Source organism: Triticum urartu, chromosome 4 (genome assembly GCF_003073215.2).
Source record: "Triticum urartu cultivar G1812 chromosome 4, Tu2.1, whole genome shotgun sequence".
NCBI lineage: Eukaryota > Viridiplantae > Streptophyta > Magnoliopsida > Poales > Poaceae > Triticum > Triticum urartu.
The window spans coordinates 185539010-185557413 of record NC_053025.1 but is presented as its reverse complement, the minus strand read 5'-3'; positions in this window follow the sequence as shown (position 1 = coordinate 185557413).

Here is an 18404-nt window from a genome sequence, read left to right as displayed (position 1 = left end):
GACTTGCCTGCCTGTGGCCCACGGCTTGGCTCTGTCAATGGCTCGGTACAGCCCAGCCTTAGAATTGACAACTCAAGACCCTCGCAAGGGGCCAAGCCTCATGAGGCGAATGACACCAAGACCTCCCTGGGGGTGGCCTCCCTAGGCTGGCCCCCGAGGAGCGGAGATATCAATGCAAGGTGCACCTCAAGAGGTTTGTATGACTGAGCCGTGACAACCAAGGCTAGGCGGGTGCTAGTGGGCGCAGTGTACCAGTTTCCTATTTGGTGCTAAGGAGGCAAGCGCAGGCGTGGAGTCCTAAGGTATCAGCTAAAGGTTTCCATTTCGGTGCAACAAGACCAAGACCGCCAGGACGGCAGAACGAAGGTCATCACGAAGCCCACTACGACATCACAACCAGGAGCTTTTGCAGGCGAATACTACTTCTATTAGGATAACTTGTACTAGTTGTCTCCCTTTGAATTTGGCCGTTGAGAGATCCCTTCCCGCCTTACATTTGGGAAGAGGACCAAGGCCACGATAAATAGGACCTAGCCACCACCATAAAGAGGGGAGATCCACTCCGCCCCGACCAGCTCACCAGCTCATCGAGCACAAGAACACCTCACCTCCTGAGGTTAGTAGACCATTCTACTAGTTCATCCACATCCCCTCGAGGCCAATCCACCACAAAGGAGGAGTAGGGTTTTACACCACAAGGTGGCCCGGACCTTGCTAAACTGTTGTGTCTCTTGTCCATTGGGTTTGTCGAGCTAGGCCGTGGGATCGGCGAGCAGGCGGGTTGGGGAGGACGAGTTCTTTGCACGCACCCAAGTGTTCGAACCACTCAAGGGTCTACAGAACCCTGAACACGACATTTGGCACGCCAGGTAGGGGTGCGTCGAAGCCTCTATTCTGTCGACCGATTCGCCACCGCTCCATCGCTTACATTGCTGATGCCCGTCGAGCCCGTCCTAAGCGTCGGGCTGCACTCGCCACTCGTGTCACCCATACGGTGCCCGCTGGTGGGCCTCCCCGTCATTCCCCGTCGCCCGCCGCCAGCCCCGCCACCGGCCCGGCGGGGCACAAGCAGCACGCTTCGTCGCTGCACCCCTTGGTGCGGCGTGATGGGCGAACCGCCACCCCGTCGCTGACCATGGCCGGTTCGTCGTCTCACGCTCGTCACGGCCCAACGAACACACAGGCGCGCGTTGCTCATGGTGCATGAGCTCCTGCACTATCGCCCCATCGACGACCTCTATGAAAATTGGCTGGACCGCATCGCCGAGCTCGTCAGCCCGCCGGGGGCTCTCCTCCACCGTCTCTCCCGCTGCCTCGCTAGCAGCATGCTGCGGGTGACGTAGCCCACGGAGCGCCTCCTCCACCTCCCCGTCAAGATGCCATCATCGAGCCAAGGCGCAAGGCCCCGAGGCATGACACACCGCGCAGGGCGCCCCCGCGGGAAGAAGAAAGCTGCTAGGTGGTCCAGCGGCTGCAAACAGGGGCTCGTGCGCTCCCAACACCGCCACGTCAGGACCGGCCGCCACCTATAGTGATGGCGCGCGATCCCCAAGATCAAGCTCCACCCCCACGACCAGCGCCCGTGACCACAGCGGGCTGCCGTGCCTTCACCCCAGAGCTACACAGCTTCGTCTCGCTAGGGAAGTTCAAGCATGACCTGCCTCCATGCTACGACGGCAGCCCAGACCCCGTCGAGTTCTTGCAGCTCTGCGAGCTGAGCATTGAGGCAGCCAACGGTGATGATAAGGTTATGGTGAACTGGTTTCCCATGGCCCTCAAGGATGGGGAACAATCTTGGCTCCTGGACCTGCCTGTGGGGTCGATCTCCTCCTGGAGCGAGATGCGCAAGCATTTCGTCACCAACTTCTAGGGCACTCGTGACCGCTGCCTGCCGCGGGTGACCTGCGGCCCATGAAGCAACAGCCAGGGGCGACCCGGCAGAAGTACATCCCGCGCTTCAACAGTGTTCGTCTCAAGATCCCCATGGTGTCAGACGAGGCCATCATCTCCGCATTCACTAATGGAGTCCGCGACGTCAAGATGAAGGAAGAGCTCGCCATACATGAGGACCTGTGCACGGCTCTGGAGATGTTCAACATGGCAACCAAGTGGGCAAGAGCTGAGGAAGGATGCCTCTCCCTCCTCGAGCTCCGAGAGACCGACCCGGAGGAATAGGAGGCAAAGTCCCAGGACGTTGTGACGACCCGAGACCGACGCTCCAGATGCCTTCCAATTATTTTGTCGATGTCGTGTGTTTTATTTGTTTGTTGCATTCATCATCGCATCATCACATGTTTTCATAAAAATCACATCCTTTCATAGTTCCCGCTTCTCCCTGTTACCTTCGTTGTCCCTTTCGAGACCGACCATTCTTTTGTTGTCTGACCATTTGAGCCTCTGTGCATAGTGCACAATACCCCTCGCATGCACGTTCGTAACTTCCACGAACCCAAACAGCACAGTCGTGACCGTTCGGTCCGGATCATCCGGAAACATCTCTAAAACATCATCTATTCTTTATTGGACTCCCCTAGTCTATTCTTTATGTTCGTCCAATTTAGATCGGATGTCCCAAAATTCCAATCATTTCACTATATATATAGACCCCCTAACCTAATCTAGACAAACCACCTAATTTCTAGGGATCCTACCCTAGCGCCGGCACCTTCTCCATCAGGATCCTCTCGCCCGATCTTCCTCGATCCCCTCGCCTAGCCAACCACCAAGAGCCAGCCTCCTCCTTCCCCTACCAGCCGCGCCTCGTTCGATCCCCTGCTGGCATCCGTTCAAGCCCCTGCCCAGGAGCTCCCGCAGCAACCTAGCGCCGGCCTCCCGTGCTCGACATTGTTACCAACCTCCTCCCGCAGCACGCTCGTCCTGAAGCCCTTTCCCTGACCACCCCCGCAAGCAGCAACAATTCCAGTATCTGCTCCGAGCAGGTGCCACCACCAGTAGATGAACGCCCTGCCTCTGCCGTCTTCCTTTCCTTCCGTTCTCATTTTCTCTCTCTCCCCTCAGTCTCATCTCTCTCTCTCTCATTCTGGATAGGAGAGCAACCATGGCCGTCTGTCCATGGGAGGAGACGCGGCGCCCTTTCACCTGCGACCTCGGGTCGCCTCTACGCCGTCCTCACAGCTAGTTGGTGAGCTTCTTGTGCCGCCTCTAGCCCCTTTCTTTTCCACGTGTCATGATGCTGCTGACTTCTCGGCCCCGCCGCCATTTTGCTGCAGGAGATGAGGCGTCGCCTCCTTAGTTCGTCGCACCACCTCCAGTTCCGTCCAGATCCATCTCCGGGGACCGGATCCACACCCCGGCATCCATCCCCGCGTCCGCTCATCCCAAAGTGTTGGAGATATGCCCTAGAGGCAATCATGTATGATGATATTTCCTATGTGTTTATGAATAAAGATAGTCCTCGGACATTATCAATGATGTGTATCAGCAAGTACGTGACTTGTTTGTGGGACTATGCATTGTATGATGACTGTCCTAAAAGGTCCCTAGTCGAAAGGGCTGTGTGGACACGCAACCAACTAGAATAGCATATGACACGGTCGATGGCTTGGTATCACTAGCCATGGAGCATTGGATGCTAACCGGATAATATGGACTTGGAAGAATCTGGTCGAATTCGACGTAGTCAGATCCGAGTCGAGATAAGGTCCGAGTCGGACAGACCCAACTATGAGACGCAGCGATATGTCATCAGTGAGTCTCGAGTACAACATATGTTCTATGTCCTAAGACCTGAGCTGACGCATGTACTCGGGATGGTGACAAACTTGCTTTGGGCCCACCAGACACTACTCCGTAACTGGGTAGTTATAAAGGTAGCTTTCGGGTTTGTCTAGAACCATGTTGCGAGACGTGGTCGAGCAAGATGGGATTTGCCCCTCCGATCAGGAGAGATATACTCTGGGCGCCTCGTGTGATCCGACCAGGATAAGCATGGCCATGTGACAAGGATTATGAGATAATTCGGTTTGTGGTCGGCATCACTGGAACGAGAAAGAGGTCGGGCTAGCACAAGGATGACAGACTCGCCTTGAGCCCGACAACATATATCATGTGGCAAAAGGAATGGAAGTATGATGTACAGTTTTGCCTAACCAGCTTCATAGTCTGTTTGGTGTTCGGCATGCCTTGCTAGAGGCCGCTATCAACTGTGCAGTTCGGAGGTGATCCGAATTGCGAGGACGCCGGCTTGAACCTAAGGGGTCGCGTGCTTAAGGGAAGGAACCTACGAGGTCGGATCCGAGAACACTGGTCGGATGTGATCCGAGCTGTATTCGGATTGTGGCCGAGTAGACTTATGGGCTTTAGGGTCCGTGCGAAGCCCTGCTACCTCTTGAGTACTGCTTTGGTTTTCCCCGAAGAGGAAGGGATGATGCAGCAAGTAGCGTAAGTATTTCCCTCAGTTTTTGAGAACCAACGTATAAATCCAGTACGAGGCTAAGCGCGAGTCCCTCGTACCTGCACAAAGCAAATAAGTCCTCACAACCAACGCGGTAAGGGGTTGTCAATCCCTACACGGCCACTTACGAGAGTGAGATCTGATAGATATGTTAAGATAATATTTTTGGTATTTTTATGATAAAGATGCAAAGTAAAATAAAAGGCAAAGTAAAAAAGCAAAGGAAATAACTAAGTATTGGAAGATTAATATGATGAAGATAGGCCCCGGGGCCATAGGTTTCACTAGTGGCTTCTCTCAAGAGCATAAGTATTCTACGGTGGGTGAACAAATTATTGTTCGAGGCAAGTAGACCGACTCCTCCCTGCTTCTACTACTATTACTCCACTCATCGACCGCTATCCAGCATGCATCTAGAGTATTAAGTTCATGAAAACAGAGTAACGCCTTAAGCAAGATGACATGATGTAGAGGGATAAACTCATGCAATATGATGAAAACCCCATCTTGTTATCCTCGATGGCAACAATAAAATCCGTGCCTTGCTGCACCTACTGTCACTGGGAAAGGACACCGCAAGATTCAACCCAAAGCTAAGAACTTCTCCCATTGCAAGAAAGATCAATCTAGTAGGCCGAACCAAACTGATAATACGAAGAGACTTGCAAAGATAACCAATCATAAATAAAAGAATTCAGAGAAGATTCAAATATTGTTCATACATAGACTTGATCATAAGCCCACAATTCATCGGTCTCAACAAACACACCGCAAAAAGATAATTACATCGAATAGATCTCCACAAGAGAGGGGGAGAACATTGTATTGAGATCCAAAAAGAGAGAAGAAGCCATCTAGCTAATAACTATGGACTCGTAGGTCTGAGGTAAACTACTCACATATCATCTGAGGGGCTATGGTGATGATGTAGAAGCCCTCCGTGATGGATGCCCCCTCCGGCGGAGCTCCGGAACAGGCCCCAAGATGGGATCTTGTGGATATAGAAAGTTGCAGTGGTGGAATTAGGGTTTTGGCTCAGTATCTGATCTTTTGGGGGTACGTAGGTATATATAGGAGGAAGGAGTACGTCGGTGGAGCAACAGGGGCCCCACGAGGGTGGAGGGCGCACTTGGGGGGGGGGGGGGGGGGGGGGGGGCGGGGGGGGGGGGGGGGGGGGTAGGCGCGCCCCCTACCTCGTGGCCTCCTCCTTTGTTTCTTGACATAGGGTCCAAGTCTCCTAGATCATGTTCGATGAGAAAATCACGTTCCCGAAGGTTTCATTCCGTTTGGACTCTGTTTGATATTCCTTTTCTTCGAAACCCTAAAATAGGCAAAAAACAACAATTCTGGGTTGGGCCTCCAGTTAATAGGTTAGTCTCAAAAATAATATAAAAGTGGATAATAAAGCCCAATAATGTCCAAAACAGTAGATAATATAGCATGGAGCAATCAAGAATTATAGATACGTTGGAGACGTATCAAGCCCTAGTGTTGAGCCTGCGATAAACGCCTATATAAAGTGGAGGTGCCGCACACTCACGTGGTTGATCGCTTCGGTGCTGTCACTAGGGTTTGCATGTGTTGCGAATAGACACCTCCACTCGCCGCCGGTTGTGTGATCGGACCTAGCAGTCCGCCGCACGACGTTCCTCCTGCACGCGCGGATACCGTTAGAGGCGGTGCACTTGCGCCCTTCGGCGAACCTGTACGTGGTAACCAACTACCGGCTGTACGAGGGAGATAAGACGAGGAGGAGACGATCCACGCAGACGCGCTGCGCCAACTTTCCTTCCGCTGCACGCCACGGCGCGTCTAGTGGTAACGAACTGTGATCCATCTCCCGTAGCATGTTCTTGGTTGTTCTGCGGGTAGTTAATTTGCAGTCAACGCACCCTACCGTAGAACCCAACAGTGGTATCAGAGCCTCTGCTATAGGATTTGTATTCAGATTGTATGCATATTAGATATGTGGAGGCGATAGATGAGATCTGTTGTCGTTGATAAGATCGGCTGTGTGCATGGTTGATGAGATCAACTGCACATGGGGATCAATGTGGCTCTGTTTTTTGATGATCGGAATCGATGAGGTCATCACACAACCTACCCCTACCGGTTGGTATCCGCTATCGGGGTTAACAGTGAAACGTAAATCCGAATCGGGCTCGCGATGATCGATAAGATCAGTCAGATCGGAAAATTCGGCGTGATCGGAGTTCAGATGTGATCTGTGATTCCCGAAAACGTAGCAAGTGTGCGTAGCGCCTTGTATTTCGTACACGATCACTCAAAACCACGTAGAATGCGATTCTATGCATAACTTTATTTTGCAGGGTTTGATGTGAATAGTATGGCTCATGTGTATGTGATGCATGTGTGTAAATTATACATGGCCTGCATGTCATGTTTTCAGCCGACATGAGCCAAAGTGTTGTCATTATATTGTATAACGACCTGCGTGTCGACTTGTGACTCTATGTAAAATTCATTACTAGTTGTAGTATTTGGATAATAGAGATCAGGTTGGTGGCTTGGCGGCTCGGCGTGACAAACAAGATGGAGTTTCTAGATGGTCATCGAAGTTGGAGCCGACCTGGAAGAACATCCATGAAGGAGCCATACTATTTCACAATATATGTTTTACTTGTGATTGTTATGCTTCTTTGTTTCTATGCATGTTAGAATGGTAGAAAGGTCCCTCAAGAATATCAAGTAAATTGCCATTCCCGATGTTGCACCTTCGCACGTCAAGTACGTCTAGTAGTGGGCTCATAAAATTGGGGTGCTGCTAGGTGTCCTTGAACTGAAGAGCTCGTGTCGGACACGGACATGCACTGTATTAGGTTAACTTGAAAAGGCTATCAAAACGGTTTTGGGCCTTGTGCAAAAGAGTTTGGGAGCCGAGGTATGAGATACCTGCCCGACCGACAGGAGTCGTATAGAGATACGATTTGCAAGGAGTTTCTTACTAGATAGGCATGTTGTCTAGTAGTGATGCTAAAGCTCACGAGCCGCATGTGCTAGTCGGATCCTGAATCACTGAGAGTTTGCGGAGGGATGCTGACTTCAGTGGGAGTATTTCTGTTTAAGGCTAGAATTACTCTACATAAACACATTGCTTAGTGATTGCATATTTTTCTGTTGTAGATCAATGGCACCACCTGCTCAACCCAACTTTGCATTGAAATCAATTCTAGAAAAGGATAAACTGAATGGAACAAACTTTACTACCTGGTATAGAAATTTGAGAATTGTTCTCAAGCATGATAAAAAGGAACATGTTCAAGAGGATCCGCTTCCAGAGGAACCTGCTGATAATGCTAGTACCACAACCAAGAATGCCTACCAGAAACTCGTTGATGCATCAAACGAGATCAGCTGCCTCATGCTGGCTTGTATGGAGCCCGATTTGCAGCAGCATTTCGAAGACGTTGGGGCTTTCGATATCATCGAGAGTCTCAAGAGCATGTCTCTGGTGGAGGCTAGGACCGAAAGGTTCAACGTCTGGCGATCCTTGATGGATTGTAAGCTGAAGGAAGGTGATCCACTAAGCCCGCATGTGATCAAGATGATCGGATATGTGCAAGATTTGGATCGGTCGGGCTTCTCGCTCTTGGATGAGCTGGCTACTGATGCAGTTCTGGATTCTCTTCCGCCCAGCTATGGGGCGTTCATCTCTATCATATGCATGGCATGGATAAGAAGCTCACTGAATTGCATGGGATGCTCAAAGTGGCAGAGCAGGATATTAAGAAAGGCACGCATCAAGTGTTGATGGTGCAGAAATCGGCTAAGTTCAAGAAGAGTTGGTCCAAGAAAAAGGCTAAGGCAAAGGGCATGGATACGGTAACTGAGGGAGTCCTGGATTAGGGGGTGTCTGGATAGCCGGACTATAACCTTTGGCCGGACTCTTGGACTATGAAGATGCAAGATTGAAGACTTCGTCCCGTGTCCGGATGGGACTTTCCTTGGCGTGGAAGGCAAGCTTGGCGATACGAATTTTAGATCTCCTCCCATTGTAACCGACTCTATGTAACCCTAGCCCTCTCCGGTGTCTATATAAACCGGAGGGTTTTAGTCCATAGGACGAACAACAATCATACCATAGGCTAGCTTCTATGGTTTAGCCTCTCTAATCTCGTGGTAGATCTACTCTTGTACTCCCCATATCATCAATATTAATAAAGCAGGACGTAGGGTTTTACCTCCATCAAGAGGGCCTGAACCTAGGTAAAACATTGTGTCCCCTGCCTCCTGTTACAATTCGGCCTAGACGCACAGTTCGGGACCCCCTACCCAAGATCCGCCGGTTTTGACACTGACATTGGTGCTTTCATTGAGAGTTCCTCTGTGTCGTCGCCATTAGGCTTGATGGCTCCTACTATCATCGATAGTGATGCAGTCCAGGGTGAGACTTTTCTCCCCAGACAGATCTTCATGTTCGATGGCTTTGCACTGCGGGCCAATTCGCTTGGCCATCTGGAGCAGATTGAAAGTTACGCCCCTGGCCACCAGGTCATGTTTGAAAGCTTAAACTACACAGCCGATATCCGTGGAGATTTGATCTTCGACAGATTCGAGCCTCTGCCTTGTGCGCCACGTGGTCACGATGAGTATGACTTAGCTCTCCCATCAGACAGTGTTAAGGAGATCGCACCGGCAACCGCTTCGACCCTCAATTCGGAGCCAGTTGCGCCTTCCGCGGACAGGTGGATGGACCCCGCCACGGAGGCCTTACCCTCTGCGGCGATCGAGCCGAACATCGACCTTACCTTGCACGAGAGCCGTGTTGTTAAACTGCTGGATCCTTCTCCGGCCACGGACTCCGAACCGCCTGCGCCCGTTCCTATCGAATCTGATTGGGCGCCGATCATGGAATTTACCTCCACGGATATTTTTCAGCACTTGCCCTTTGGCGACATACTGAACTCGTTAAGGTCTCTCTCCTTATCAGTAGGATCCTATCCGAACTATGTCCGGCAGGACTGGGATGCGGACGACGAAGAAATTCGTGACCCACCCACCACCCACTTAGTAGCCACTGTCGATGACTTAACCGACATGCTCAACCTCGGCTCCGAAAACATCGACGGTATGGATGATGATGCGAGAGACAAAGAGGAACCACTGCCCATAGGGCACTGGACGTCCACCTCATCACATGACGTATACATGGTGGACACACCAAAGGAAAACGACGACGAGGAACGGAAGGACGCAACGAAGGGCTATCCCCTCGAGAAGCAGTCACAGCGGCAGCGTAAGAGCCTCCCCAAATCCCACCTTGACAGAAATAATGATCATATAGACCCAGCGTTAGAGCAGGGCGAACCACTGCCGGACCACGGCAACGCGGAGAATCAAAGCAAAACCAACTCTGTCAAGGATAATAGTCCGGAGGACATAACACCAGACAGATGCCTGGAGCAACAAAATGCCCATCAAAGGCTTGTTGCCACTGCGAGGAGTCTAAAAAGGAAGAAGCAAAGGCTCAAGATGGCGCAAGACACACTCCAAATCAGATGGAGTAAAGTACTCAACACAGCAGCGAAGTATGGCGGTAATCGCCTCACCAAGAGTTACCCGAAGCGGATGTTGCTACCTGAATTCGATGAGGAGGCCTTAGATCCTCCGCAACCAAAAATTAAAACAGCCACCCGGGCGGATAGAGGACCTCACAACCAACATGGAGCGGCAAGCAACGCCGCACAGAAGCCAATACGCGATCCACACAAGTGCTCGCTTCAAAAGGACGGAGCAACTAGATCCATCTATGGACCGCGCAAGCGTACTCCAGCACACGATGCAATACACCAAACATCCGAACACCACGGCACGCCCAGATACAGGGGCGCTGCACACCCCCTATGTTTCACCGATGAGGTGCTGGACCATGAATTTCCAGAGGGATTCAAACCCATAAACATAGAGGCATACGACGGAACAACAGACCCCGGGGTCTGGATTGAGGACTTTATGCTCCACATCCATATGGCTCGAGGAGACGATCTCCACGCCATTAAATACTTACCCCTCAAACTCAAAGGGCCAGCTCGGCACTGGCTTAAAAGCCTCCCCGAAAACTCCACTGGAAGCTGGGAAGAGCTCGAAGACGCTTTTCGGGCAAATTTTCAAGGGACTTATGTCCGACCTCCGGACGTGGGCGATTTGAGTCATAACTCAACAACCCGGAGAGTCAGCCTGAAAGCTTTGGAACAGGTTTCTTACTAAAAAGAACCAAATAGTCGACTGTCCGGACGCCGAAGCCTTGGCAGCTTTTAAGCATAGCGTCTGTGACGAATGGCTTGCCAGACACCTCAGCCAAGAAAAGTCGAGAACAATGGGAGCATTAACAAGCCTCATGACCCGCTTTTGCGCGGGTGAGGATAGCTGGCTAGCCAGATGCAGCACCAGCGACCCCAGTACATCCGAAGCTAGAGATGGAAACGGGAAATCACGGCGCAACAACAATAACAAACACCGGAATAAAGAAGACAACACGAAGAGCTCGGCAGTAAACGCCGGATTCAAAAGCTCTCGGCCAAGTCAGCAAAAGCCGCCCTCTAAAGGCGCCAGAGACGAACTGTCCAGCCTAAACAAAATTCTGGACCAAGAATTTCAGATCCATAACACCCCTGGTAAACCCGCTAATCATACCCACATAGAATGTTGGGTCTTCAAGCAGTCTGGCAAGCTCAACAACGTACACAAGGGGGAGGATACACGAAGCAAAGACGAGGATGAGCCTCTCAAGCAAGACACTGGGGAACAAAAGAAGTTTCCACTAGAAGTCAAAACAGTCAATGTGTTACACGTGATCAAGGGAAGCAAAGCGGCACTCCCAGAGAGACATGCCCAAGGGCCTATCACAGCGAAGTCCTACCACTGGTCGTCTCAAACGATCACTTTCGACCATTGTGATTACTCAGCAAGTATCCGGCGTGCAGGATGGGCTGCCCTGGTATTAGACCCAATAATTAACGGATACCACTTTACACGAGTCCTGATGGACGGTGGCAGCATTTTAAACCTGATTTACCAGGATACAATCCGCGAAATAGGGATAGACCCAATGAAAATCCGCCATAGCAACACTACATTTAAAGGAGTAACGCCAGGCCCAAGGGCTCACTGCACGGGCTCCCTGCTACTAAAAGTTATATTCGGCTTCCCCGATAACTTCCGTAGCGAACATTTAACCTTCCACATTTCTCCGTTCCAAAGTGGTTATCAAGCACTACTTGGACGCGAAGCTTTTGCTCGCTTTAATGCAATACCGCATTACGCTTCCCTCACGCTCAAGATGCCTGGTCCACGTGGCATCATTAAAGTGAACGGAAATATTAAGCGATCTTTGCGCTCCGAAAAGAATGCGATTGCCTTAGCAGCCACACACTAAAAACGGCCTCACCAACTAAAGCATTCGATAGGTCGTCAAGACCACGGACACGGTTAGACGAGTCCGGCGCAGCCATATGTAATTCATACCGGATTGAAGGCCACACCCCTATTACAAATACAAGGGGCTCAACGCGCGTAGACAAGTGGCAATTTTTTACTCATTTTTTATACATGGTTTCTTTAAAAAAACCACCTTTTTGCACGACAACTTTTTCACCTAAGTTCCTCTCATTTACAGATGGCCATCGTGCAACACCCATCCAGGATACGGCACAACAGAGACATAGGCGTAGACGTGCAGCAGGGACCCGCTCCAAGGATTCTTTTTAGATTAAGACCCTGCGTAAACCTTTTTTACTGTCTCTTATTGATACAGATCCCTCGAATTCTCAGCACAATTGAGAAGGATGCTGACGTCTTGGCATGTGGCCATGTCAGAATAATGCACATACCTGGACACAAGGGGCTTCTTACAAAGGGCACTATTTAGGCCCGGTTTATAGCATAAAGGCTGAATACCCCAGAGATTGTTCGGCGTCGCGAGTTTGGCCTTATATGCATTAGCTCTGAATCATTGTCTTTGGTCAATTGTTGGGTTTGCCCGGCTCCTCTGTTTTGGTGCCTTATGTTCCGCTTTATCGGCTAAGGCAGCACCAGGAGAACTACTGCGATTGTGCCCTGGTTCATCCGGACGAGCACCTCAGTAGAGAAAGCCGAAAACTGACTGTCATGATATAGCGTGAGACTGGTCAACCACTCGATGACCTATCGGAATGTTAGAATTCCTCCGCCTTAATGAAGGGCCATTTTCCGGCCAGGCATGTACGCACCCCGAGATCGGGAGAGTGCAGAGCCACCAGGGGCTATCTAGTAGCCCCACTGTCAAACTCCTATGGCTAAGTGAAAGTGTTAAAGCATTATAGTCTGGTTGCGTCGTTCGCTACACTATCACCTCCTTAATAGGACCAAGACGTTGGGTTAAGTGTGAACACGCGTCTTCTGCGAACACCTCCGCATTATATGCATGGGGGCTGAAGCCGACGACTGCAATCTTTCAGGTTATACACATGTATACATAAACGGCCGCACAGGAGGCATCATATTACTTTTAGGCAAAAGTATAAACACAGCCTTAATAAATTTCATAAAAACATTGTGTTTACAATGGGAATACATGTCACTTAAACATAATATTCTTCGAGCATTGGGCCTCTATCAAACGAGCACCCTCGAGAACCTCTTCGAAATAGTGCTCGGCAGCCACTCGGCCTATGGCCGAACCCTGCGCTGCAACAGTGGTAGCGTCCATCTCCTCCCAGTATGCTTTAACACGGGCAAGGGCCATCCATGAGCCTTCTATGCACGCCGACCTCTTCATCGCATTAATGCGCGGCACCGCACCAAGGAATTGCTGCGCTAAGCTGAAATAGCTGTTCGGCTTTGGCTTTTCCGGCCATAGCTAATCCACGACAGACCTCATGGCGAGTTTGGAAAACCTATTTAGTTTGGCCCATTCGGCTAGCTGATCAGTCAATGGAAACAAACGCTCTAGAACGTTGAATTGCGACCAGAACAACTTGTCCACTTCACGATCTGTTTGACCTTGGAAGTATTTGGCCGCATCGGCAGCGCTCGCCGCCAAGTCCATATATGCATCTGCCGAACTCCACAGCCGATCCAGAGGGGCATACCATGGATCTCCGAACTTCCTCCGTAGCATGAAGGGCTTCCCAGCCGCAATATCCCCGGCTTCCCGCAGCTCCTCCTTCTTCGCTCTCATAGCAGAGCGGGTGTCTTTTTCCGCCATCGTGGCCTTTTCAAGGTTTGTTGCCTTCGCTCGGTTTTCTTTTTCAAGGAACCGGCAACGGTCAGCAGTGTCTTTTAATTCTACGGCCATCTTGGCCATCTTCTCTTTGCTCTCACAATGTGCGGCCTTCTCGGCTTTCAACTCTTCGGCCGCCTTCAAAGCAGCCGCATTACTAATCCTTGCTTGTTCCTTGGCTCGGGCAAGTTCCGCCCGCAAGGTTTCTACGGTGGCAGCTCCATCTGCAGTCACAACATATTAAAGATACTGGCATCATGCTGCTCGTACTATGTGGCATTCACCAGAAAATAACACTTACCTTGTGCCTCATCAAGCCTCTTGTTAACAAGCTCGATGTCGGCATCCGCCTCATCCAGTTGCCGCTTCAGTCCGGAAAATTCATGAGTCCGGCTAGCCACCGGAGCTCCCACTACCTGCACATCAAAGCGGTATGGTTATTACCTAGGACTACGATCCTCTGTTTGCCATCGTTTTCGGCGACAACCAGAGTCTTAGGGGCTACTATCTACACAGCGCACACCTAAAAATGTGTGGTACCATCACAAATGTATATCATTTTACGTTCCTCAAAGCCCGTTAGTAGACTCATAAAGGCATCATGCAACCCGCTTTCGGCGGATGAGATCCTTGCCATCACCGTACCCATAAATGTACGATGTTCTTCTGAGATGCCCAATCGCTCCAACAGCTCTCTCAGTATGTCCGACCACATACCAGACGGTGTCGTACTCTTCTGTTTGCTCTCTTCGAGAGCCGGACGCTGGGAACTTGGGGTGTCTATAGGATTGTCTTCTGGCCTCGCCGGATCCGGAGAGGCCCTCCATGACGACACTTCATGCTCGCCCGCTTCTTGAGCGGAGGAGTCTGGGGGAGGCGTTTCGCTCTCCATCATCTCCGGAAGAAGATCCCTCGAAGACGAGCTCTGCTAAGAAGGGCTAAGATCCGAACTGCAATAAATACTTTGGTTATTCTCCTCAGAGGTAAGTGAGTATATCTCTATTATTAAAGTACTTTTTGATTACTTACAGCTCGTTGGAGGGCTGATCCCCGCGCGGACTTTGTGCGGCAAGAGCACCTTCCAAGGCAGGACCCTCTGGTGGAGATTTCTTCTCCCGCATGGAAACCTTGGTTTCAGGATCTTCAGAGGTAGTCCTCTTCCTTCCCCGGGGTGAGAGAATGTCCGATTCCTCCCCTCGGTTATCCTCCCTCACGGAGGCGCTCGTTCCCTCGGTCGGAATACGTAGCGATGGAGGCCCGCTTTCGCCCTCATTATTCCCCCCTTTGTCTTCCTTTGAGGGCTCCGGGCAAGGTGCTAGCTCGAGCATCTTTTCCAGTACCGGATTTTCCAAACCCTCAGGAAGGTGGGCCGAACACCGAATCATCTTCACCTTTGTTATCCAGTCCTGGTCAAAGAGCGATTTCTCAGAATGACGTCGTGGTAAATAAGAGACGGTGTGTTCGGCTAAAGGATTACTTACTTGGTCGGTGGTACGGTTGCTACTCAGGCCCACGTCCTCGGTAGTATCCGGACACTATATTTGGGGTCCGAAGAATGATTTGTACATCTCCTCGTGAGTCAGGCCGACGAAATTCTGAATAGTACGCGGCCCTTCTGGGTTGAACTCCCACATGCAGAGGGGCCGGCATTTGCAGGGCTGGACTCGACGAACTAGCATAACTTGCACTACCACAATCAAATTAAAATCTCCCTCGAAGAGATCTTGAATGCGGCTTTGCGGTATAGGCACGTCCTTGGCTGGACCCCAGCTCAGTCCACTACTAATCCATGACATCAGTTGTGGTGGGGGCCTGAGCGGAAAGCAGGGGCAGCCGCCCACTTGGCACTTCTGGGAGCCGTGATGTAAAACCACTCCCGTTGCCATAATCCAGACACCTCTGGAAAGGAAACTTTCAGCCACGGAGCTCCTGCCATCTTGCTTATTGACGCGCCTCCGCATGCTGCATGTTGCCCCTCGATCATCTTCGGCTTCACTTCAAAGGTCTTAAGCCACAGGCCAAAGTGAGGGGTAATGCGGAGGAAGGCCTCACACACGACAATAAATGTGGAGATGTGGAGAAAGGAGTCCGGAGCTAGATCGTGGTAATCTAGCCCTTAATAGAACATCCAACCCCTGAAAAAGGGATCCAGAGTGAGGCCTAGGCCTCGGAGGAAGTGGGAGACGAACACGACGTTCTCGTTGGGTTCGGGAGTAGGGACGACCTGCCCTCGAGCAGGCAGCCGATGTGAAACCTCGGCGGTCAGGTATCTGGCCTCCCTCAACTTCTTGATATCCTCTTCCGTGACGGAGGAGGGTATCCATCGGCCTTGAAGGCTAGATCCGGACATGATTGAAGATCCGGAGCACCTGACCTGGGCTTTGGGTGTTAGAACTTGAGGCGGGGGAGTGGTTCGATTGAGCATGAGAGGGAAAAAGCAAAAACCTTGTCCCTTCATAAAGAGGGTGAACATCAAGCGTCCTCACCGTGTCCGTTTGGACTTGCCTATAATCTAGGAGTCCTAGACACGGTTGGGTTACCCACGACCGTATTAATGAGAATTTCGTAATTAGGGGAACACGATCTCTGCTTTGACAAGACGTGTCAAGAAACTGCCTCGCGTTATGTGTGGAGCTGGTTGAAGAAAAACAGTTCGAATAAGTACGGGCCATGGCATAATGTCATGTTGCCAAAATATGTCAGCAGATGAAGATTTGTGGAAAAATTACTCTCTCTATGACAGTATGTGGAACTTATTTTGCAGAACCGGACACTATCCTTGTGTTCAAAATCTTCTATGAAGTATTCGGAGGAAGAACCCGCCTTGCAATGCCGAAGACAATCTGCGGGCCGGACTCGTTGTCATTGAAGCCTGGTTTAGGGGCTATTGAGGGAGTCCTGGATTAGGGGCTGTCCGGATAGCCGGACTATAACCTTTGGCCGGACTCTTGGACTATGAAGATACAAGATTGAAGACTTCGTCTCGTGTCCGGATGGGACTTTCCTTGGCGTGGAAGCTTGGCGATACGGATGTTAGATCTCCTCCCATTGTAACCGACTCTGTGTAACCCTAGCCCTCTCCGGTGTCTATATAAACCGGAGGGTTTTAGTCCATAGGACAAACAACAATCATACCATAGGCTAGCTTCTAGGGTTTAGCCTCTCTGATCTTGTGGTAGATCTACTCTTGTACTACCCATATCATCAATATTAATCAAGCAGGACGTAGGGTTTTACCTCCATCAAGAGGGCCCGAACCTGGGTAAAACATTGTGTCCCCTGCCTCCTGTTACCATCCGGCCTAGACGCATAGTTTGGGACCCCCTACCCGAGATCTGCCGGTTTTTACACCGATAGTAACCTCCGCCGCTGCACCAAAGTATGGACCGGACTCAAATACCATTTGCTATCATTGCAAGGAAACTGGTCACTGGAAGAGGAACTGTAGCAAGTGGCTTGTAGAGCATGGCAAGAAGGCCGGGAATGCTGCTTCAGGCAAAGGTACACTTGTTGCATATGTTATAGACATTTACCTTGCTAACATACCTAGCAGCTCTTGGGTATTTGATACCGGATCAGTTGTTCACATTTGCAACTCGATGTAGGGGCTGTTAAGAACTAGGCGTGTGGCGCAAGGGGAGATTGACATCAGGGTCGACAACAAAGCAAGAGTTGCTACGTTGGAGGTTAGCACGATGTAGCTCCAGCTTCCTTCTGGATTTATTTTGGAATTGAATAATTGTTATTACATTCCCGCACTTAGTTAGAACATTATTTCTGCCTCATGCTTGATGAGTCAGGGTTATGAGTTCAATTTAAAGGACAATGGTTGTTTGATTTATTTGAATGGTATGTTCCACGGTTATGCACCCCTGTTGATGGGTTATTTATATTGAATCTAGAACAGGAACCGGTCTATAACGTAATTATCAAGAGGCATAAGCCTAATGAGATAAATCTGACATACTTCTGGCATTGCCGGCTTGGACACATTAGTCTGAAATGCATGAAGAAGCTCCATGATGATGGACTCCTAACTTCAACCGACTTTGGGTTGTTCGAGACATGCGAATCATGCTTGCTCGGCAAGATGACTAAGTCTCCTTTCACAAACAGTTGTGAGAGGGCATCTGAGCTGTTGGAACTGAAACACAGTGATGTGTGTGGACCAATGAGCACAACTGCTAGAGGTGGCTATCAGTACTTCGTGACTTTTACCGACGACTTGAGTAGATATGGATATATCTATTTGATGAGGCACAAGTCGGAGACTTTTGAAAAATTCAAAGAGTTTCGAAACAAGGTTCAGAATCAGCTCGGCAAGACTATAAAACTTCTATGATCTGATCGTGGAGGTGAGTACAAGAGCCAGGAGTTTGATGATCATCTGGAAAGCAAAGGTATAGTACCTCAGCTCACACCTCTAGGTATGCCATATAGAAATGGTGTATCAGAATGGAGGAATCGTACCTTGTTGGACATGGTTCGATCTATGATAAGCAAGTGGGATTTACCCTTGTCATTCTAGGGATACGCTCTAGAAACTGCAGCTTTCACACTTAACAGGGTACCATCAAAATCCGTAGAGAAGACACCACATGATATGTGGACCGGGAAGAGTCCCAGTTTTCCTTTTCTAAAGATTTGGGGTTGTGAAGCATTTGTCAAGAAACTTATTTCAGACAAGCTTACACCCAAGTCGGATAAATGCATATTCGTGGGATATCCAAGGGAAACCTTGGGATATAGCTTCTACAACCGGGAAGAGAA